General features: G+C 43.7%; 1 long non-coding RNA gene and 1 other non-coding gene across 2 annotated transcripts in view; both read right to left on the reverse strand.

Moving 5' to 3' along the window:
• Positions 1 to 467: 467 nt before the first annotated feature.
• Positions 468 to 24768, reverse strand: part of LOC141629080 (uncharacterized) — a 29636-nt gene continuing 5335 nt past the window's right edge. Inside the window, exon 2 of the long non-coding RNA XR_012537223.1 lies at positions 468 to 1101. This is a non-coding gene — a long non-coding RNA (uncharacterized LOC141629080). The remainder of the gene's footprint in view (positions 1102 to 24768) is intronic.
• LOC141645150 (small nucleolar RNA R71) lies at positions 3598 to 3704 on the reverse strand. Its single transcript, XR_012544737.1, has one exon. It is a non-coding gene; the product is annotated as a small nucleolar RNA R71 (small nucleolar RNA).

Genomic DNA, 24768 nt, shown 5'->3' on the forward strand with positions numbered 1-24768 from the left:
GATGTTTTTACTTTAACTCAAACCAATCAACCAAAACAAACGTATACTACAAGAAAAACGCGATTTTGAGACCGCCATAAGTGGTCTCAAACGTTCAAAAGGCGGTCTCAAAAGCGTTTTTGAGACCGCTTTTTTACATTTGCGACCGCCTATGGTCGGTCCCATTATCTGGTAACAAATTTCGTTCTTTGAAACTGATTTATAGCGGTCGCAAATTTAAGACCGCCTTATATGGTCACAAAATTTAAAGTCGGTCCCAAATTTTCAGCGGTCGCAAAATGGATTATGCGGTCCCAAAATCGGGATTTTTGAAGCATTAGTTCTTTTTTTTTTTACCTTATCCATTTATTTAAACTATATCTATAACTTGCACATACACCAAATACCATATTATTAACGGAATCACGGGAGGCCACTAAAGGCAACCACCGCAAAAAAGAGAAGCTTCTGCACCGAAGATACAATCGGATCTCAAAAGAAAAACTTCTATAATTAAAAAGAAGTAATGTTTACATTCCAACACTTTGGTTATCCGCCAATTCAAACAATCTAATCAATCCCACGCTTGAAATTTACAAATCAAACAGTTCAATGTTTAGTTCAAACTAACACTTACGTAGTGTGTTGCAATCTCTAGTTCTCTACCCTACTTGTACCACCGCCGCTACCACTAAACAGATCCTCAACGCACCAAGTGGATCCTCAATGAGGTCGGGCAAGGAGTGAAGTTGTGACAGTCTAACTCTTGTCGCATAGGCGGAGTTGTTGCTCCATTTTTCTTCCTCGTTTTTTCTTTTCATGGTGCCTACTAATTCTGTACATCCTGCCAACAATATGCCTTACATCTTTTGTCAACCATGCCTGAAAACCATTGCAACGACTTATTCTTATACAATGTAATTACAACACAGTGACAAAGACAGAACAAGGAAACGGAAAAAAAATACAATGAGAAAGCACTAAAAGATACTTACTACACTCAAAATATCTTAACTTTAGTCAACCATGCCTGAAAACCATACCTGAACTTGACTGACGAACGTCACATTTAGTCGAGTAATTAGCACTTTGCAGTGACTTCTCTACAATCTCATCCACACTCTGCAGGATATAATTAAATTGTGATAGATGAAGTAGAAACTTTTGTTACAGGTAGTCATAGTTCTTCAAAAGGGAAGGATGGGATATAAACTAAGAGATCAATACATTTTTTTACTTGATCATTTCACATAGTTTTGCTAGTAGTTTGTCTGATACATAAACTACTTATTACTTGTTGTATAACTACTTACTCCTTATTAGTACATAATACTAATGTAAAAGAAGTCAATTAATGAGGTGAAATATAGTTCATAGTTATTGATGCGTGTCTTTTATATGATGTTTTACACCCTATTTTACACGCATTTCAGAGCTCATTTGTGTAGTTTAAGCTACTATTTCCCCTATTTCCGTCTACTTTCGTATTTTTTGTACATTATTGCAGAAATGTGAAGAATTCAACGGAAATCAAGCTAAATCCGTCCCCGAGTATCCTGCATTGCATTTGACGTAAAGTATTCACTAAAGGAACGAGCTTGGTGCGCATTTCGAGGCCCAAAAGACAAATCCACGAGAAGTTAAAAGCGGATTACCAGCTAAAGCAGTCGATCGACCCGTACTCTCAGTCGATCGACCAACTTGCGGGTTCCAGAAGCTACTGTATACCGCCACTCAGTCGATCGACTGCCATGCTTAGTCGATCGACCACACCGCTAATCAGACGGGAATTAAAAGATCGAGGAAACGCAAGCCCATTGTGTTTAGGTTTTGATAATAAGTGTTACGTATATTTGCTATATAACGTAACCTAGTTTACGGAGATATTCATTCAGAAATTTACCTAGTTTTACATTCAGTTTAGTTTTAGCAAATAATTAGGGTTTGGGAAACTATTTCGCATTGGATTTTCGTTGTGCTTTCAATCATTCCGTTACAATCCTTCTGCAATTTCGGTATTCACTTACTCTTATTCCAGTTCATCTTTATTGCATTGATAGTATAGAATTGTTAATTAGTTTCCCGAAGCCATATTCATCGCTTTATGCTAGCCTTTTGTTTCATTAATTCAAGCATGAATTCAGTAGTTAATTTCATTAATTTTATTATCGTTATCGTTCTTAGTATGAGTAGCTAATTTATTCGTGCTAGGATGTAGGGGATTTATAGTGTAGGCGGCAATAGAATGAACCCGGCCTGAATCGCGTGTCAGTCGATCGACTGACATGCTTGGTCGATCGACTGACCACGTGAGGTCTACCTTCGTTTTAATTGATTTAAATGTTGTATTTGACGAATCGAGTGCACACGACTAGTTAAATGCCTAATATATGACTGACCCATTAGATCGAAAGATAGGGACAGTTGTTAGATCACCAATTAAAATGACTAAACTATGCTGAGATCGAAAGATAGGTAATTAAAGTTTAGACCGTTAGTCACTTTTCAGGACGAAAGTTAGTATTAGTGATATTAGGGACCTATAGCGAGATCGAAAGATGCTATTTGTTAAGAGTGGACCGAGAGGACCTCTTTATTTCCGCCTCATGTGTTTGATTTAGACTGTTTAGTATCTTTGCCGCTTGAAACTATAGTGAACCGACCATCCTAGTACCTCTTTTTATATTTGATTTCATATATTTCATTAGTTTACATTTCTTTTATTGCTATTAGCTATAGACCAAATCCAATCAAACCCCCATCTTATTGTTACCTTAGACCGAAATTAAACAACTAGAAATTACGTCTGCCTCTCTGTGGTTCGACCCAACTGCCGCTAGCTATAGTTGTAGTTGGAGATTATAAATTTATTTTTGACACCTCACGACGGGTATCAAATTTTGGCGCCGTTGCCGGGGAGGCGATTGTTCTAATTTTTAGTTGTTTTATTTTTAGTCTTTCTTAGTTTAAGGGACATCCGTTCCTTAAACTTTTCTTATATTCTTTTTGTAGTTTCTTCTTATGCGCAGGTCACAGAGTGGTGAACTATTACCGTTTGATCCTGAGATTGAGAAATCCTTGCGTGAGTTGAGACGATCACAAAGGGTATTACCGACAGAGGAAGAGCTGAGTACTCTGTCAAGCTTTTATGAGAACGAGCTGTTCGAGGAAGATCCACCTACATCTCCTGCTTCTATTTCTTCAGCTGAGACAGTCACTTCTCCAGAAATTTCAGTCATGGCTGAAGAAGCAACTATAGCAAGTCATTCAGAGCCGACAGCTGCGAATCTCTACAAAGGATTCGAACTACCAGGGGAGGCAAGAAAATTCGAACCAAAGCCTTCCTATATTAACTTGGTTGAGAGAAACCAGTTCGGGGGAGTTGCAAATGAAGATGCAGCCAAGCATATGGAGATTTTTATCGATTATTGCTGCTCTATACCTCCGCCGGCCGGTGTGACCCAGGACCAGATAAAGGAAACTATGTTTATATTCTCACTCCGCGATGCTGCTAGGGAGTGGTACAGAGATCTGGATCGAGATGCTTATGGGATCACCGACTGGAATTCTTTGGCCTTGGCATTCTACAAGAAATACTTTTCCACATCAAAGACGAATGCCATTAGAGCTCAGATCACGAGCTTCAAACAGGGACCTGATGAGAACTTTCATGAAGCATGGGTCCGTTTCAAGAAGCTGGTGCGAACCATACCACACCATGGGTTCGAAAAATGGAGCTTGTGCAATCAGTTCTATAACGGGCTGTATGACGATCAGAGGGCTATTTTGGATGCTGCAGCCAATGGTCGATTTGCTGAGAATATGGGAGAGACTAAGGGGTGGACGATCATTGATGATTTGGCCACTCATAAGGCTGAATATGGGAATTCCAGAGGGAATCAAAGGAGAGCTGCTGAATCTTCTTCAGTAGCTGCATTAGAGGCTCTCACGGTGAGGTTTGACAAATATGAGTTGGGAGGAGCTTCAAAAGGAGGGATGTACCATGTTAATGCTGTTTCAGACGGTCCTTTCATCTGTAGAAGATGTGGAGCTGAGGGACATGTTTCAGAAAATTGTCCTAGTCCCTTCGAGTCTTGTGCTGCCTTTCAACATTATAGGCAGACAAACACGTACTATGAGCCGAATGTCCACCCCAACTTCAGGTGGAGTAGCCAAAATGTTTTGAATCCGACTCAACCTCCACAGCAGCAGCAGCAGCAACCCTATGTGCCTCCACATAAGCAGCCTTATCAAAAGCCTCCGTATGTGCCGCAGCAGCAACAATCCCAAAATTCTGAATTTACCGAGTTAAAGAATTTATTTCTGAAGGAGTCCCAAGCTAGAGAGGCCGGGATGAAGATGCTAGAGAGCCAAATTGCTCAATTGGCTAGCAAGAATACCACTCGAGCTCCGGGACACTTACCGACTCAAACTGACCAGAAGGAGACCCTAAATGCCATTACTTTGAGGAGCGGGTCTACCCTGGAGGGGCCCGCTATGGTTGAGGATGCCCCTGCAAATGATAAGCCGGAACCGAGTCAAAACAAGGCTAGAACGAACAAAGGAAAGAAAAAGGCGTCTACCAGGTATATCAGTCGATCGACTGACATACCCGGTCGATCGACTGAAGTGCGACAACCAGAAGCCACTGTTCCTGTACAAGTCAGTCGATCGACTAACATCACTGGTCGATCGACTGAGTCCGCTGCTGATAATGCACAATTTCGTCCTCTGATGCCCGATAACTTGAGGGATCACTTGTTTCGGGGTACGACAGTCTCGAAAATATTGGGGCAAGACCCGAGTGCTGATGGGTCAGTGCCGGTTCCGAAATACGACCCAATGTCGATCAACGGTTCTCATTTGAGACGGTCTGTAGAGGGTTCAAGCTTCAACAAAGAGAAGGTGGTGGACTTTCAGCCTAAGTCCACGGATGCCGGCATGCGAGATTTAGAGGAGAGGGCTAAGCTACTTCTTATAACCCCCTATCCGGAGAGACTAGTGCCGACGAAGGAACATGTATCTTTCAATAAATTTGAAAAAGTTATTCGTAGCTTGAATGTACAAGTTCCTTTCCTTGAGTTAGTCAATCAAGTGCATGCTTATACTAAATTCATGAAACAACTTTTGTCTAAGAAAAAGTCACTTGAAACTGTGCACACTGTCACATTAACTAAAGAGTCATGCTCTTATTTGTCTCATACTGCACCCCTTAAGCTAGAGGACCCGGGAAGTTTTTCTGTTCCGTGTAATATTGACACTTTTCCTATTGAGAAAGCCTTATGTGACCTAGGAGCCAGTATTAGCGTGATGCCCTTGAGTCTTGCTAGGAAGCTAAAATTAACTAGGTTTGCAGTCACAGACATGACAGTACAGATGGCTGACCGATCTGCGGTCCAGCCGATATGAGTCTTGGAAGACATCCCCGTGCAAATAGGGAAGTTCGTCTTCCCTGTTGACTTCATGGTGCTTGATATGCCCAAAGATGCCCACATTCCTATTATTTTGGGCAGACCATTCCTGCACACTGCTGGTGCAGTCATAGATGTTGGTTCGGGTACTTTGACCTTTAAAGTAGAGAAGCATTCCATTGTTTTTGCCCAACCTGCTAAGAAGAAAGACCCCATGTGGCCTGTAACTTGTAATACGGTTTCTGAAAAGAAATCTTATTTTATACTTCCTGATATGCCTGTCTCTGTTTCTACTCTTGTTGTGACACCTCCGCCCCAGATTGGGAGCAAATTGGAGGAAGATTTGTCTGTTTCTGATACTGCAGGAGCTGGTTTGGGGAAGGAAGAGTGTGGACAGCGGGCCGCCCACGGGGGCGCTTGGTGAGAAGCAAAACAAGCGTTTGCATTTTGTATGGAGTCGCCACCAATTTTTATGGGAAATTGGAACCGTTCGAGTACCTCGCGTCATGTCAAGACACAAAGTAGAGACATGAATACTAAGCAATCGTTACCCTTAGCATTCTATGTCTAGAATGACTCTCGTGGATGCCAATGAACACGGGTGCTCACGGAGATCTGGAGTAAGGGGTGAGGGTACGTATTAGGAAGCTCTTTTGATCGAACACCTAATCCCGCCCGCCTCGATAGCGGCCTCTACTAATGATTAGGGAAGTTGTCTATACTCGATGTATCGTCGGCTATATGCATGCAATGCAACATCCAAGTTTTAATCCTAACATGTGAAGATTTAACTAAGTCGGTAAACACATAATTAGCATACAATTGGGGTCGAAGTAGGATTTGATGTTGATTACATGTGAAAACATACAAATGATAAAAGAAATACAATAATTATAAATAACAATAATGAAAATTACATTAATTACAACGGATGGGCGATTTATGTCGAAAATACCTTTAAAACGGATAATTTGAGAAAAAGGAATAAAAGAATGAATCAAAAGAATTAACGAACAAGTCAGAAGGCGATAATACGAATAATAGTTAATTAATACGTAAGCTAAATAAACTATGTCAAGGCAGAAACGGAGTTCAGGGACAGAACTCAACCAGGAACAGGCGCAGTAGAGCTGCGTCCTTTGGAATAGGCGCAGCAGACGCTGCGTCTGTTCCTTGGCTCAGTGCTGGCTGTGAAGCCGTAATTGCAAGCCGTTAATGTCGATTGGTGATTTTAATGATGGATTCAATTATTTACTCGGATGAAAGTGATTAACAGGTTATTTTACACATGAATAGGTCATGAAAACAGTAAAACATGAATGAGACGGATGCAAACGGATTAGTTACATGACGGAATAATGATAGAAGTGAAAAATATTAATGAGTCCTACGAATTAAATGATTAACTACATTAGATACAACGGATTATTGACGAACATACGATGAATATACGAGTAAACAGACGAAAGCTATATCAAAGACGAATTCCAGAAACTCAATATGAACAAATTGAATCTCTACAATCCGGAATTGAATTCAATGACGAAAACCCGCAAATATGGATTATAAGGGATTTAAGTCGGATTTATGACAAACTAAACATGTGAATGACGATGATTATAATACATGTGAATTATTAATATGTTAAGACAAAGAATTAACAGACGAACAAGCAAAAGAAAGATTTTGAACACGGATTACAGAGGACAAACGAAGAAGAAAGGAAGCAGGAACTGCGGCAGCCTCACGAAGAGGCGCAGCAGGAACTGCGCTCCTTCGAAGAGGCGCAGCAGTTGCTGCGTCCTTTCTCGATGGTTATCTACTGGAAATCCGCAAAAACAGATTTTAACAAAGGGTTTTAGAAATCAATTTTAACGGTATTTTCGACATAAACCTTACAAGTGATGATACGAAAAGTAAAATACAGTAAATAAATAAGGATTATACACCCTCAGACTTACATGTTGACGAAACGAGAAGGACTAAGATATCGATTAGTGAATGCTCAACGCGAATGCAAAGAGAGTGCCCTCGTAAGAGGAAAACGATTGATTGATTAAGTTGATTAAGAGTAGTTGGTCAAATTGGTCGGTCATGCAACGGAGAGGCTGGTACCCGGAAAGATCCGAGCTTACGTGGTCGAAAGTTCAAGCACGTAGGCGCCAATAAGTAAGAACAAAGTCTAGAATGCAAAGGGAGAAGAGAAGGGCGGACACTCGCGTGAGAAATATGAGGAGCGAAGGCTCCTATTTATACTAATCACGTGAAGGAATTAGGGTTTCGGAGACTCTTTGGAAGTGAATCTCGGAAAGATATGAAAAAGATACGTGAAACATGCGAGAAAAGGGCACGGGAAGAGGCGCAGCGAGCCCACTGCGTCTCTTGGAAGAGGCGCAGCGCCGCCGCGTCTGTTCCCGAAGGTTTCCTCTTTGAAGAAAGATTTCGCGTTTGAGTTATGGTAGGACGGAAATAATTCGACTTCCTTAATATCTTATATGAATATTACGGGATATTATTTGCCAAAAGATAAAATTTATGAAATATGGAATAGAAATATCAGGAACATTCAGAACATTCGACTCGGGATTTAACGATTTATCGGGAAATGGAGACGGTTTTTGACCCGGACTCCGAATGTACTCTAATTACTGCCAAAACGACCGTATCGGTACGTAGATGACAACCGTGAGGTAGACATTTAATATTTGAGCAATCATTTGACGATAATCTTACGAACTGTCACAAATCGTTCCGCGCATCAAACATGCGGCCCAATCATCACCGGGTGGTTTGCGGGAGGTGCAGAAATAAGGTATCTACAGAGCCCCCACTTTGACTGAGGCTTGGACAAGTCGAAAGTCAAAGTATAGACATCAGGTCAATCGAAGATTACAACCTGACGACTATGGCGACGCGAGGCGGCTCGAGGGGTCCGAGCCAAGGACCTGTCGTCGGGAATATTTTAGAGTCTGTCGACTATCGGGGAGGGTCGTTTAAAGTCCATTAGACTACGTAAGGAGGCTCGCCAGCCATAAGAAGAGACCATACCTGAGACTTCTTTCTCGAGATGCTTCCGGAGTTGCGTAGGAGCTAAAGTTTGAGCATGGGAGCTAAGGGTAAGACCTAAAGGGTATATAAGGATTGTGCTAGGGTGTGGGGACCCTAAAGGAAAGCATCGGCGGAAAGGAGGTCAAACAGTAAGGTCAACTTAAGGATAGCTAAGGTTTGGGTATAGGAACTTCTGGAGAACGACACCTTGTCGCACTCCGCGGGGAAACACAAAATATAGTGGGGGTAGGAGGACGTCGGTAGAAACTGCTGGGGAATCTGCTTGCGTCGGTCTCAAGTGAACTCTTGTTGGATTAGGAACATCTTGATCGTCATGGAAGAAATCTTGATTGAGCAATACTGCAAAATACTGCTGCGCTGGGGACAGATATTTTGACGACTAGGAACATCTTGATCGTCATGGAAGAAATCTTGAGTGAGCAATACTGCAAAATACTGCTGCGCTGGGGAAATGCGAGCCGGAACGAAAGAAAATCGTCGATCGGACCAAAAGAGTAAAATAGCATCGGGGAAGAGGCGCACCAAAGATGGGCCCACAAATAACGAACTTATAACGAATTTTTGAAAATCCGTATGGAGAGAACAAAAGGAAGAGGCGCAGCGCCTGCTGCGTCTTTTCCTCAATTTGGCTTTCCTGCGTAAAAAACGCGAAAATCAGAGGGATATGTGTTCATTCTTATTCAAAACACAAATCACTCATTTCTTCACCATTTCCGCCAAGGTTTGATTCAAAAGCATGTTTTAAACATGACTAATCGAGGTATGTGTCTTAATCTTGCATTAATCTTCTGCATTTGTTGAATTTTGAGCCGCGAACTTTAGGGTTTTCGACCCTTTTGATCGAAAATTTGGGGCTTTTCCCCCAAATGGATTTGCCTTGCCAAATTGATGTTAGAAATGGATAGTAGGTGATGTTAGGAACATAACCATGTATTTGTTTCGAATTTTCATCAAGTGTTGAGCCTTTGAGTGAAAGTTTGATACGGTTTTACAGCTAAACCGTAAATTGCTTCGAAAATAGCCTTAGGGTTGCCCATTTGCGATGAAATTTAATATTCGGGATCCTTGAATGATGGGTAAACTTCCTACCATCTCGGAATTTTGGTTTGTGACAACTTTTTCAGGACACTTTTCTAGGGCATAATCGTCGTTATAGCGAAATGCTGCCGAATTTTCGACTCGAACCTGGAACTAGGCTTCGAACTGGACTTGACTTGACCCAATTTATCACATGAGCGATCGGGTTGGTGGGAACGTGGCCAAAGGTGGCAAGGAAAGAGCGATTTCAGGGCCTTGAAGGCTCGAAAACTCTTTAACAAAGGCTTGTCGTCGTGTGACGCGGCCTGAATTTGCTTTAACGTTGTAGGTGATGAGGCTTCTACTTCTGGGAGGGCTCCCATGGAGATAGACACCGCTGCTGTTGAGAAGGCTTTAGAGCAGGCCTTCACCGCTGCGGTGATGGCTGCTGAGTTTCACGAGGAGGAGGCCGTCGAGGAGGAGGAGGTTCCGAGACGAGCCAACGTCGGGCGAGGAGGTCGTCAGCTGAGGGGAGCTCCTGCGTGGGCTGAGACCTGGGAGAGTAGGCACCTTGTGTGGGCTGCAGAGGGTCACCTGTCCTACAGGACGGTGAAGAGCTTGGTAAATAGGAATTCACTAACTCAATACCCATCCTCTTTCATTCTTTGTCCAAATTTTCTTTCAAATTTCATTCAAAACTAAAGATAGCTTTTGTTTCAAATCATAATAGGAGGCCGGGAACATCAGGTCGTTCTCGGGTTACATGACGGCGATGGAGCACTACGAGCGGCTGTCGGTGGAGGAGAGGGCCATGATCGAGCGTGGAGCGTTCGGTCCTCTGGTTCAGGTCTGGAGGGATATCATGAAGAGGAAGTTGCGGGCTAACCTTAGCATGGTCCGTTCTTTCTTGGATCGATTCTGGGATACGACTTCCACGTTTCACATGCCTTTTGGTGAGGTGGGAGTTACTTTTGAGGATTACGGCATGATTTATGGTCTGCCGTGTGGGACCGAGGATATGGTGTGGCCGGAGACTGCCATGAGGGCGGACTCGGCCGAGGCGAGGAGGTTGATTGGCTGGAACTTGTCGCCGAAGGCTGTTACAGTGCCGGGTTTGGTACCCAGTTCTTACGTTCGAGACTACTTTGCGGGGAAGACCCCGGCGCTGGTGACGATTGACGGGAGGGAGACAGCTCCTCCTCCCTGGTGAGCGAGAGGGCTCGTCTCGTGGCTTTGGTGGTTTCTGTCTTCGATTTATCTCGGAGACAAGGGCGAGAGGTCACGACGAAGCTTCTTCCTTTTCTTTTTGACACGAGTTCCTTAGGGGCGGGACCGGGTCATCGCTTGGTTTTGCGGTCCTTATCCGCTTCTTCATGAGGGCCATGGTTCGTCCGGAGTTGATGGAGAAGGGGACTTCTCCGGTGTCTTTGTCGGACACAGGCTCTGTTGGAGGTATGAACCTTTAGACCAAAGTAAATTCCTTTCTTTATCAAATCACGAAAGATCGTTGCTGATTATTTTGTTTTACAGGCGTGGGTGTACTCTTACTTCCCGAGTCTCGCGCCCAAGAGGACGGAGCCGCTGGAGAGGGCCTATCCCGTGGTGAGGGATTGGGTGATGTGCCGGACGAAGAGCAAGCGTTCTTCTCACAACGTCTACCAGCGGGACGTGAACGCCCTTCAGCTGAGCAGCGTGAGTATCCCATTCGTATTTATTTATACTTCTTATACTTTGCCTTTACTTGATCGTAGGTATGATATTTGCCTTATCTTGTCACAGTGGGTGCCCAGACCTTGGGCGGAGTACGCTGGAGCGTCTCCTTTTGTCGCTGAGGTCCTTCGACCTTGGAGCCCGAGTCGGCTGCTGTTGAGGACGTCGATGGGTCCTGTGTGGTACTTGGGCGAGCGGTTGGCTCATCAGTGCTCTCGGGACGCGTTGACGGTTCCCGTCGATCCTCCCAGGACGATGTTTAGGGAGCCTTCTGAGGCTGAGAGGGAGGCGGACTTGGCTGGTGCCAGTGGCGACGACCTTCTTCTCCTTGGCGAGGACTACTCGGCGTTCCTTTACGGGAGGTTGGCGTACTGGCCGGTAGTGGTGAGTATCTTTTGTTTCTTTCCTGATTTGATTTTGAGAATTGCGATGAAAGATCATCGATTAACGAGAGCTATTTGTCCTTGTAGGAGGTCGAGACGGCGGGCATCGAGCCCCCAGAGTACCCCGAGACCCTCGAGTACACTGACGCGACCGGGAGGACGACGATCTCCGAGCTGCGTGACTTTGACGTAGCTGTGACGGATGCTGGCTTAGGCGACTGGCAACATCTGATTCGGAGGGTGAGCCTCTAACTTGTATAACTTTCGTGTAGGAACACATTTGATTGAGTTTTCAATTTTGAGAATTTCTTTTGATAATGCAGGTCGCGCCGTCCCGATTCATGGCACTATGGAGGGTGACCAACCGGCTGCGAGCTACTGCCATTGAGGTACTCGTCGGTGGTCGAGGTCGCCAGGTATAAACCTTACGCCTATTTTTCTCTTTTTGATGATTTTTATTTTGCTTGAATTGATTGACATGAGCCAATTTGTTGCTGTTTACAGGGTGATCGCGAGCTGGAGCGAGAGTTGACCCAGTCTCGGGAGGAGACCGCTCGCGTGTTGAGGGAGCTCGAGGTTCGGGATGCCGAAATCGCTGCTCTTGTGGCGAGAGTTGCCGAGTTAGAGGGCGCCCAGCAGTAGTCTTGTGTAGTTTTGTAGACTTGTACATTTGGACATCTGATTTTGAACATTTTTGGACTTTGATTGGGGCGCAAGCCCCCAGTTTGCTTGGTCTTTTGGACTTTATTCGGGGCGCAAGCCCCCAGTTTGCTTGTACCTTTGTTCTGTTTGGTGTATATATGACGGCTTGAGTGCCTTTGCTGCTGGGTTGTGTTGCTTGTATCTGTAGGTTAGTTCTTGAACAGGTTTGGTAGACAACGATTTACGCCGTCATGCTGCCGAAATTTACATAGAAATCACGCAAAACATACATTTTATATACATATGGCCTTAATTAGCGCAAAATGAGACTCAAAAGATCACAAAAGTGCAAAAAATTTGCCGGAAATGACCGGACGGTAGGGAGGGTTACCCCCTAAAAAAAATAAAAAAGAGAAATCTATAAGTTTAGAAAATGAAATTAAATAATAGAAATTAATATACACAAGCTAAAATTAAAGTGAAAATTATGTTTAAAATGAAATATGCGAATGTGATATAATGGCAGAAATGTCGATGTTGCCTTGAAATGCGTGCCCGCGAATCTAGGAAGCCTGAAACATGGTAAACTTCTCGTATTTACCAAAATAAAACCCCGCAGGAATAGGAAATTATGCGTTATAGAATTAGGAAAGATCCAACGCGGAAATCACAGAAGTGAGACTGGGGAAGAGGCGCAGCATGAGCTGCGTCCCTTTGAAGAGGTGTAGCAGGTATTGCTTTGTTCCCACCTGGTCCGTTCTGGCGGATTTTTGGAAACAGCAATTAGTATAAATAGAAGCGTCGACGGAGCTTTAATTCACATAAATCTTTCGTCTCTTCTTCGTCTATTCACATAAAACTCTCAAAATAAATCTTCAAAAAGAAAATTGTCATCATGAATACTTTGGAGATCCGCTTGAAGAAATGGACCAATGAATTTTCAAATATGGAGAAGCATGACATGGGTGCTTATAACCTTGGGTCTTTGTTGAGCTTGAAACTCATTAAGGTTGTAAAACCGTTCCTGGATGCTTGCCTTGACTATTGGGACCCGAATTATCATGTTTTCGCGTTCCCGGGAGGTGATATTTGCCCGTTTCCTGAAGAGATTGCTGCTATTGGTGGGTGGGACCCCGAACATTTACCTGCCATCCCTTCTACTTCACAGGGGTATAAGAGCAAATTCAGAGACTTGCTTGGACTAACCAGACTTGAGGTGGATCGTTTAGTTACCCCGAAAGGCGTGCGAATGTTGGACTTTGTAGACCGATTCATCAACAGGGCCGACCCTACTGTTTCTCATGTTGCCAGGAGGAGGGCATTTGGCTTTTTGTTTGCTGCACGTGTATGTCTTCCAAGGACACGTTGATGAAGATTTGAGAGGTGATCCCCGTCTTTTGGGTCTTATTGAGCAAATGGAGCTGCGCAGGAGCCCAGCTTGCTTATGCTTAGGGGAGATTATTTTGGGTTTGGATAATAGGAAATCCAACCGCGATTTGCCGTTCTTGGGTAGTCCCGTCATTTTGCAGGTAAAAGACATCCTTTGTTTTTTCTTGTTTTCGGTTTTTTTTTTTTTTTTTTTTTTTGATGTCTAATGCCTGCTCTTGGTAGGTTTGGCTTATGGAACGGCTCCGATTGATCGAGCCCTCAGTTCATGCACTTTCCTATCATGCTCGTTCGATTGCGATGAGGGCGCGGTTGTACATGGTGGACTTTACCCGGGTCTGTGACTATTGGAAGAACAAGCTGAAGAATGATGATGGTCCGTTGATTAGGTGGGTTGTACCGTGGTGGCGCCTCAAGTCATCCTTTGGAGTATCTTCTTTGGATCCCACTAGGTCCGTGCGCATTCCGGGATTGGAGTTTATGGTATGCATCTTTCCGGAAAGACTGATGAGGCAAGTTGGGCTGAAGCAGACGATCCCTAGGCTTGATACCGTCCCGCAGACTGCTATGGCACTTACTACAGAAAGCCGAAGAGAGTGGGATATTAAATGGGCCCAAAGAAACATGTGGTTCTTGAGCTTCTCCGCCAATGCTTTGTGGGTGTCGAACTCTTATCTGAGGTGGAGAAAGGCTGCAACTCCGGAGGAGCGCGAGAGACTGAGGAAACGCGAGCCTGTTGACTACAAGGTGCGCGAGGGAGAGAAAGAGAAGGAGAAGCATCTGACAGAGGGAGAAGAAGAAGCTGGGTTTCAGGTCATTCATCCTTCGAAGAAATCAAAGACTACTCCTGTCGCGGAAATGGTGGTTGACAAGAATGGCAGAGTCAGGCCTCGAGAAAGACCGTTGGTGATTAGGTCTGAAGTGGTGCAAGAGCGCCCGGCTCGAGGTCGTGACAAGAAATATGACAAGAATGACAAGGGCAAGGGGAAGATGGAGGAATAGCCCGAGTCTTTATTTATTATTTGATTATTATTATTATTGTTGTTGTAATAAAAAGGAGGGATTTATAGAATCCTAGCCTATTCTATTTTTATTATGTAACGTACTACTATTATTTAGGAAACGAATGAAATAAAAGGTTAAATGGTTATGAAACCGTTAAAATTTTCTACTTTATTATTCTTGTCGAATTTCAAATGCAATGCAAATGTCCTTCTATTTACATTTTAGATATGATGGGTTGAATCCCGTGAAGGATTGCCTACGTATTCACTTAAAAAGCGAAATCAAACCCTTGCGCGTAGTTCGAGTAAATGTAAAAGAATAATTGTTCGAAGCAAGAGCTTGTAATGAACATAGAAAATAAGCATGAGCTTTTGCTTACTCTGGAGGCGCGAATTTAGTTTATTTGATGATATGAGGATGACAAACTTGTCAAAATGCAAGAGCACAGTGACATTTAGCTTATTTCAGCTTGGCCAGGGGCCGTTTATTTAGTGCCACAAGAGCGACACATGGGTTTACGCGAGGCGCGTTTTTGTTTCTATTCTAGGCATAGTACCGTTTCAGTTGGTCGAGGTTTGTGGGGTTTGAAAACTCATTCCCATCTAGGTCTGTAATTCTAACCGCACCCCCTGGGAGTATGGATTTGACTAGAAATGGTCCGGCCCAATTAGGTTTGAATTTTCCCCATGGGTCGACAGGTAAAAGAGCTCTAACCGATTTGAGTACTAAGTCTCCTTCTTTGATGTTTCTTGGCCTAACTCTTTTGTTGAAAGCTCGGTTGATACGTGCTTGATATGTAAGGTGCGTAGCCTACGTTCATCCAGGAGGATGAGTTCTTCATATCTGTCCCTCTTCCAATCGGCCTCCGGGATTTGACTTTCTAGTAGAATGCGCAGGGATGGTATTTCTAGCTCGACTGGTTGTACGGCTTCCATGCCGTAGGTCAAATAGAAAGGAGTAGCCCCAGTGGGCGTCCTGACAGATGTACGATACCCCCATAAGGCAAAGGGTATTTTGCTTGGCCAATCTCTGTAGTTGTCGATCATTTTCTTGAGAATCGTGACAACATTCTTGTTTGCCGCCTCTACCGCGCCGTTAGTCTATGGTCTATAGGGCGAAGAGTGGTGATGCTTAATCTTATATTTGGCTAGCAATTGCTCGGTTTCAGCTTGGAAGTGTGACCCATTATCGCTGATGATCTCATGTGGGCAACCATATCGACAGATGATGTTGTTTTGTATGAACTTTGCCACATTTTTGGCTGTAAGACCAGTGTAGGAAGCCGCTTCTACCCATTTGGTAAAATAGTCAATTGCCACTAGAATGAAACAGTGACCTCCTGTTCCGGCTGGGGTTATCTTCCCGATTATGTCAATTCCCCATGCAGAAAATGGCCAAGGAGATGTCATCGTGTAAAGCAATGAAGGAGGGACATGTTGTACATTCCCGAAGATTTGACAATTGTGGCAATGTCTCACGTATTTGATGCAATCGGATTCCATTGTGGTCCAATAATATCCCAGACGTGTGATTTTCTTTGCCATCATGGGCCCACTCATGTGAGGACCGCATTCTCCGTCGTGGACTTCTTCCATCACCTTTCGTGCCTGTGAATGATCAAGGCAACGCAGCACTACACCAAGAGGTGTTATTTTGTATAATTCTCCTTGCATCAGAATGTATTGGGAAGCTAGTAGGCGTATAGCACGTTGTCCCCTCTTGTCCATATCCGGTGGATAGGTACCATTAAGCTTGAAATTCAGGATTGCTTGGAACCAGGGTTCCTGCGCGATTTCCTCTTCATCGGTGATTTGGTGGACATAAGCCGGCTCTGACCGTCGTTCGATGCACAAAGGCATTTCTATCATGTGATCTGGCATATTTATCAAAGATGCAAGTTTCGCAAGAGCGTCTGCAAATTGATTTTCCTCCCGAGGTAGGTGTAGGTATGTTATCAAAGAATTGAGCGACTTGGTCTATCCTAGCCTGATAGGGTGCGAGGCTTTCACTTCGGATTTTCCAAGATCCTGTAACTTGGTTGATGATCAGCGATGAATCCCCATGTACTCGGAGGTTTTTAATGCCTAAGCTACGCCGCTTGTAGTCCAATGAGACAGCCGATTTCTGCAGCGTTGTTTGTCACCTCGAAGTCGAGTTTGACAGCAATTGGTGTATGTTCACCTTCAGGAGAAATGAGCAACACTCCTATTCCGAATCCTCTTAAGTTGGATGCTCCGTCAAAGTATAGATCCCAGGAGTCTACATCTGTTTGAAGTATATCCTTGTCGGGAAATGACCAAGTATCTATGGTTTGTGCGTCATTGATAGGATTTTCTGCGAAGAATTCGGCGACGGCGCGACCTTTTATAACTTTCAGTGGCACATATTTAAGGTCGAATTCTGAGAGCATCAGAGTCCATCTTGCCAGACGTCCGTTGAGGACGGGTTTTTCGAGGAGGTATTTGACTGGATCCATTTTGGAGTATATCTTGACGGAGTAGCTAAGCATGTAGTGACGTAGCTTCTTTGTTGCCCACACAAGAGCGAGGCATGTCTTTTCGAGTTGTGAGTATTTGCACTCATATTCCAAGAATTTCTTACTTAGATAGTAAATAGCTCTTTCTTCACTTCCTACAGTTTGAGCCAGCATGGCACCCATGGCGGTTTCAGTTACTGTGAGATATAAACAAAGAGGTTGATCTCGTTGTGGCGGCATGAGCACTGGTGGTTTAGCCAATATTTCTTTGATTCGGTCAAACGCCTTTTGACAATCATCATCCCACATGGTGTGGTATGTTTTCTTGAGTTTCTTGAAGATAGGCTCACAAATCATCGTAAGTTTCGATATGAATCGACTTATGTACTGTACTTTTCCCAGGAATCCTCTGACTTCTTTTTCTGTTTGAGGTTGTGGCATTTCGATCAGAGCTTTGATTTTTGAAGGATCTATTTCTATACCGCGTTGACTAACGACGTATCCCAGGAGTTTCCCAGATGTTACCCCAAATGTGCATTTCTGGGGGTTGAGTCTCATGTTGTACTTTCGTAGCCTTGCGAAGAACTTGCGAAGGTTCGCAATATGTCCCTCTCTTTCCTTGGATTTGACGATCATGTCATCTACATATACCTCAACTTCTTTGTGCATCATGTCGTGTAGGAGTGTAGTTGCGGTGCGTTGGTATGTAGCTCCGGCGTTGATCAATCCGAACGGCATTACCGTATAGCAATATGTTCCCCATTGGGTGACGAATGCGGTCTTGTGCATATCTTCCATGGCCATCTTGATTTGGTTATAACCCGCATATCCATCCATGAAGGATAGTAATGCGTGGTCTGCAGTATTGTCCACCAATATGTCAATGTGAGGTAGAGGAAAGTCATCTTTTGGACTCGCTTTGTTCAAGTCCCTAAAGTTAACACAAACACGGATTCTCCCATCCTTTTTGGGTACGGGCACTATGTTAGCTACCCAGTCAGAATACTCGGAAACTTTGATGAACCCGGCTTTGAATTGCTTGTCAACTTCTTCCTTGATCTTTAGAGCCCATTCTGTTCTCATTCGTCGAAGCTTCTGTTTCACAGGTTTGAAACCTGGCTTAATCGGAATCCTATGCTCGGCAATATCCCTGTCGATTCCTGGCATGTCTTTGTAGGACCAAGCGAAAACGTCTTTGAATTCATTTAGGAGGTTTATGAAATCGGCCCTTTCGGTTGAGCTCAAGGTAGTCCCTATCCTAAGTTCTTTGGGTTCTAGTTCGGTTCCTACATTGATGGGTTCGGTGTCCTCTATTACTGGTCCCCCTTCCCCTTCCTGTAGTATTTCTTTGGCTACGTAGGGAGGTATTTCGATTGAGTCTGGGTCTTGGTCATCCTCAGTATCATCGTAAACAGAATTGCACTCAAGATAACGCAAAGAGTAAGCAGAACCTGATTTATTCATATTAAGATTTGAGTAAAGTTGAAACAAAGAAGCCAACTGATCCATGGTCAGTGGCGGCAAAGGGACAGTAATTGGGGCATTTCCCGAACTACTGTGACTACTCGAGGCTAAGCTAGGAGAAACGAAGGGAGTGGGGATGACGACAGGAATAGACTCTCTAATGACCTCTCTAGACTCCGACTCTGACTCCGACTCCGACTCCGACTCGAACTCGTCGTCTTCTGGTTCTCCTTTGAACATCTCTCCTTCTCCAGTGGTGAGCTTGAAGAGTCTTCCTTGGTTGTTGGTCAATTTGATAGATTTTCTCCACCCTTTCTCGCTTTGCTTTGTGTCGGTTTCGTGATCAACGCGGTGGGTTGAAGCGATCGTCTGAAGTATCATAGTAATGATCTCATCTGCGCGGCCCTAATGAATCGATCTTCTCCAAACAATAGGCTAACAGCTTGTTCGTCTAAGCAAGGTGCTTGACGGGTTTTGACGGTAGGAACCGTTTCTGGAGGAATGAAGTAGCAATCGTGAAAGATCTCGATTCCGGCTAACTTCCTCTCAAGGTAATGCCAAGGTTCGGGAAATCCATGAAAGAGTTCTGAACTTCCTTCTTGAACAAAGTACCCATTTAAAGTGGGGAGATATGGCCTCATTTGGACTCCCATGTGCTTGCGATTTTGGACTTGGGCTAGCATTTCGAGGACTTCTTCTTTTGTGGGTTTGTACCCCAGACCAAGTGGTATTCTTGTTGAGTTGCCTTCCTTGTATGGTGCGAAGGTATTCTTCCGAATTGGGTTCAAAGGCATTCCAGGGAAGTATCCCTGGGATTTGAGTATGTGGTTGACCACCAAGTTGGAGTAGGGATTATAGTATAAGGGTGCCAATTGGCTTTCTATGACACTTACACTTTGGAAGCCCCCAAGTTCGTATACGGGATCCGCAAGGACTTGATTGTTTGATTGCTTTTCGATTATTGCCTTGATGGGTGACGAAGTGATCCTCACTACTTTGCCATTTAGTGGGATCTTGATCTTTTGATGAAGGGTGGATGTTACCGCTTTGGAAGCATGAATCCAAGGCCTTCCCAGAAGTATGTTGAATGAAGCTTCGATGTCCACTATTTGGAAGTTAACCTTTCGTTCGATTGGTCCCGTGGCTATGGTTAGGTTAGCGAGTCCTACCACTTTTCGTCGTGTACCATCATATGCACACACACCTTGATTGGTAGGGGTCCAATCCGACTCTTTCATACCTAGCTTGTATGCCGTTTTGAGGGGTATGACGTTGACCGCGGAGCCATCATCTACCAAGGACATTGGCACATTCTTCTTTAGACAAATGATAGTGATGTATAGAGCGAGGTTGTGACTAGCGCCAAAAGGTGGCAAGTCTTCGTCCGAGAAAGTAATAGGATTACTTAGCTTAGGTGATTCTTGGAAGACCAAGTTAACTACATCTTCAGGAGTAGAGTTATGTGCTACACTTAGCTTGGCCAAAGCTTGCAGTAAAGCTTGGCGATGTGGGAATGAGCTTGCTACTAGTTGCCAGACTGAAAGATCAGCCTTTGTTTTCTGTAATTGCTTGAGCAAATGATCAGTGGGGTCATCTTCGTTGTCATTTGGTGTGATGACGTTGGTTGGACCGTTTTGAGTAGTGTTTTGATATGGGCGACCCGAACGAGTTAGGTGATCCACATCTTGGTCTTCACCATTTTGGACTATTTCTTTGACTAGGGAGTTTTCAATGAGATATTCGTCCTCATCATCATCGGCCCAAACCCCATTAACTGCAGCTAGTTCCCTCATTCTCATGATATCACCTTCTAGTCGTATGATTTGATCGACTAGTTTATCAACCACGGTGACTACTTCTTGCATAGTGGCACTTTGAGAGAAGATCAATGGTACACGTTCTTTAGGCATTCCGTTGGGATTGCGTAAGGTCATTACCATGCTTTCTAGTTCCCACACTTGTCTATCTACGCTCCTTGCCCATGTGATGAAGTCGGAAATGGTAGGGGAGATAGTAGAGTAGAGCCTTTCTTTCTCAATTGCATGAATTTCATTTTCGGTGGGAGAAATGAGGTGTGAGCAATCTAAGGTAGATTCATCACTTGTAATCACTAGAACTCCAAGAGGATTCTGAGTGTTGTTGGGTTTACCTCCTGGTGGTATTAGGAGTCGACCATCTTCAATCATATCTTGGAGCACGTGTTTCAATTTGAAGCATTTTTCTGTGTCGTGCCCTTTGCCCCTATGGTATTCACAGTATGAATTTTCATCCCAAAACTTGGACTTCCTTTCGGGTTCGGGAGTAGGTCCAATGGGTTTGAGTTTACCTTGCTTAATTAACCTTTTTAGAGCGTTGGAGTAAGTATCCCCAAGGTTTGTGAATTTTCTTGGTGGAGTAGTTTTCTTAGATGGCTCGAGAAGGTTAACTTCGTCGGTCTTGCTAGTAGAGCCGTATGAACGACTTGTGGACCCTTGATATCCTCGACCTACCGTTTTGGACAAGAGTCCTTTGCGGATATCATCTTCAATCCTTGTTCCTAACACGGTCAAGTCCTTGAAAGTCTTGATGTTTTGATATCTCAAATGATTGGCATAGATGGGTTTGAGATTATCCACAAACTTTTCCACAAGAGTAGCCTCATCCGGGCGTTCAACTAGTTGAGTGCTAGTCTTCCTCCACCTACTTAGAAAGTCGGTGAATCCTTCTTTGTCATTTTGGGTAAGAACCTCTAGAGTGCGCATGTTGACTTGGATCTCGGCATTATCCGCGTATTGCTTAGAGAACTCGATTGCGGCATCTTCCCAAGTAGCGACCTTCTTGTGATCTAAAGTGTAGAACCATTGCTTCGGGATGGTGTCAAGAGATGAAGGAAAGATCCTTAAGAACATCTCGGGTTTGATGCCTTTGATAGACATGTAATCCTTGAAGGCACGGATGTGGTTCAAAGGGTTCTCATGTCTTTTGAACTTGGGGATATCCGTCATGTTAAAGTTAGTTGGCAATTTGGAATTGACGGCTTCATACTTGCGATTGTTTTCCCTATAAATGTCATCACCCTTAAGGTACATCAATTGCTCCTCTAGGTATTGGAGTCTTTTCTCAGCTGCAGTCATTCCCACGAAAGGATTCTCATCTCTAGATTCATCATCGGAATTACGTAGTACTTCACTTTCATGAGGAGGCAACCTTCCCTCAACGGAGAAGATATGGCCTTCGATAAGCTCAAGGCGGTCATATGTTTGTTCTTGGGTAATTTGAATTTGGGCTAGCGCGGCGAGGATTCGATCATTACCGTCTTGAAGGTGGTGGAGATTCGTTTCATCACTTGATCCGGGCATCTTGGAAACTGGATAAGAGATCGGCGACGAATCAAAACACGATCGACCATTCTATCACACTTGCTAAAAGAGGAAAAGTTTTGACTCGTGAAGTGGGTGTGTGGCACTTGTGTTGAGTGAGTTTTGAAGAAAGACAAGGTCTTTGAAAATGTGTGTCCTAGTCAACTGTAGTGTAGTTGTAGGAGTGGACTCGAAGTGAGGCTTTGAAATGGGCTTGTGGCCCGAATTTTGACTCGACAAACGGACAGAGTTTTGACCGGATTTTGCGCTAATTGGAAGCCCTATTTCGAAATTCTTGTTTGAAAGAAAGGGTTTTGATTTTTGAAAATTTGTCATGGTTTTGTTTAGAAATGGTGATCACATAAGGTTTACACATTTATACAAGCATTATAACGGGATGCTGAGTGCATTTAAAAGGGTTTTGGTTTAAAGGGTGGGTTGCCATACCGAACCATCAAACCCGAAGTCTGTGGAGAGGCTCGTGCCAAACAAGAGTAAGGCCGATTCCTAGTCCATTTCCTCAAGTAGTGAAGGCCCTTGATACAAACAAGAGTAAGCATCATGGTATGGATGACGTCAATCGCTATCCATCCTTAGGCCCAAATAAGAATTAGGACCGTTTAGACGGGACGATTGGTCGAATGGGTTGGGTTGGGCCTAGGAAGGCCGAATAAAACGGTCTAGGAAGACCGAGTTATGAAAACCGACAATTGTCTTGTACAAACTATTCCCTAACCTTGTTCAAGTTTCACCCTTGGCTACAGGTAAGTGTATTATTCCCAGCAGAGTCGCCAAACTGTGGACAGCGGGCCGCCCACGGGGGCGCTTGGTGAGAAGCGAAACAAGCTTTTGCATTTTGTATGGAGTCGCCACCAATTTTTATGGGAAATTGGAACCGTTCGAGTACCTCGCGTCATGTCAAGACACAAAGTAGAGACATGAACACTAAGCAATCGTTACCCTTAGCATTCTATGTCTAGAATGACTCTCGTGGATGCCAATGAACACGGGTGCTCACGGAGATCTGGAGTAAGGGGTGAGGGTACGTATTAGGAAGCTCTTTTGATCGAACACCTAATCCCGCCCGCCTCGATAGCGGCCTCTACTAATGATTAGGGAAGTTGTCTATACTCGATGTATCGTCGGCTATATGCATGCAATGCAACATCCAAGTTTTAATCCTAACATGTGAAGATTTAACTAAGTCGGTAAACACATAATTAGCATACAATTGGGGTCGAAGTAGGATTTGATGTTGATTACATGTGAAAACATACAAATGATAAAAGAAATACAATAATTATAAATAACAATAATGAAAATTACATTAATTACAACGGATGGGCGATTTATGTCGAAAATACCTTTAAAACGGATAATTTGAGAAAAAGGAATAAAAGAATGAATTAAAAGAATTAACGAACAAGTCAGAAGGCGATAATACGAATAATAGTTAATTAATACGTAAGCTAAATAAACTATGTCAAGGCAGAAACGGAGTTCAGGGACAGAACTCAACCAGGAACAGGCGCAACAGAGCTGCGTCCTTTGGAATAGGCGCAGCAGACGCTGCGTCTGTTCCTTGGCTCAGTGCTGGCTGTGAAGCCGTAATTGCAAGCCGTTAATGTCGATTGGTGATTTTAATGATGGATTCAATTATTTACTCGGATGAAATTGATTAACAGGTTATTTAACACATGAATAGGTCATGAAAACAGTAAAACATGAATGAGACGGATGCAAACGGATTAGTTACATGACGGAATAATGATAGAAGTGAAAAATATTAATGAGTCCTACGAATTAAATGATTAACTACGTTAGATACAACGGATTAATGACGAACATACGATGAATATGCGAGTAAACAGACGAAAGCTATATCAAAGACGAATTCCAGAAACTCAATATGAACAAATTGAATCTCTACAATCCGGAATTGAATTCAATGACGAAAACCCGCAAATATGGATTATAAGGGATTTAAGTCGGATTTATGACAAACTAAACATGTGAATGACGATGATTATAATACATGTGAATTATTAATATGTTAAGACAAAGAATTAACAGACGAACAAGCAAAAGAAAGATTTTGAACACGGATTACAGAGGACAAACGAAGAAGAAAGGAAGCAGGAACTGCGGCGGCCTCACGAAGAGGCACGGCGAGAAGCTGCGCTCCTTCGAAGAGGCGCAGCAGTTGCTGCGTCCTTTCTCGATGGTTATCTACTGGAAATCCGCAAAAACAGATTTTAACAAAGGGTTTTAGAAATCAATTTTAACGGTATTTTCGACATAAACCTTACAAGTAATGATACGAAAAGTAAAATACAGTAAATAAATAAGGATTATACACCCTCAGACTTACATGTTGACGAAACGAGAAGGACTAAGATATCGATTAGTGAATGCTCGACGCGAATGCAAAGAGAGTGCCCTCGTAAGAGGAAAACGATTGATTGATTAAGTTGATTAAGTGTAGTTGGTCAAATTGGTCGGTCATGCAACGGAGAGGCTGGTACCCGGAAAGATCCGAGCTTACGTGGTCAAAAGTTCAAGCACGTAGGCGCCAGTAAGTAAGAATAAAGTCTAGAATGCAAAGGGAGAAGAGAAGGGCGGACACTCGCGTGAGAAATATGAGGAGCGAAGGCTCCTATTTATACTAATCACGTGAAGGAATTAGGGTTTTGGAGACTCTTTGGAAGTGAATCTCGGAAAGATATGAAAAAGATACGTGAAACATGCAGAAAAGGGCCTGGGAAGAGGCGCAGCAGCCACTGCGTCTCTTGGAAGAGGCGCAGCGCCTTTCTTGCGTCTGTTCCCGGAGGTTTTCCCGCTGAAGAAAGATTTCCGCGTTTGAGTTATGGTAGGACGGAAATAATTCG

This window comes from Silene latifolia, chromosome 2 (assembly GCF_048544455.1).
Source record: "Silene latifolia isolate original U9 population chromosome 2, ASM4854445v1, whole genome shotgun sequence".
Classification (NCBI taxonomy): Eukaryota; Viridiplantae; Streptophyta; class Magnoliopsida; order Caryophyllales; family Caryophyllaceae; genus Silene; species Silene latifolia.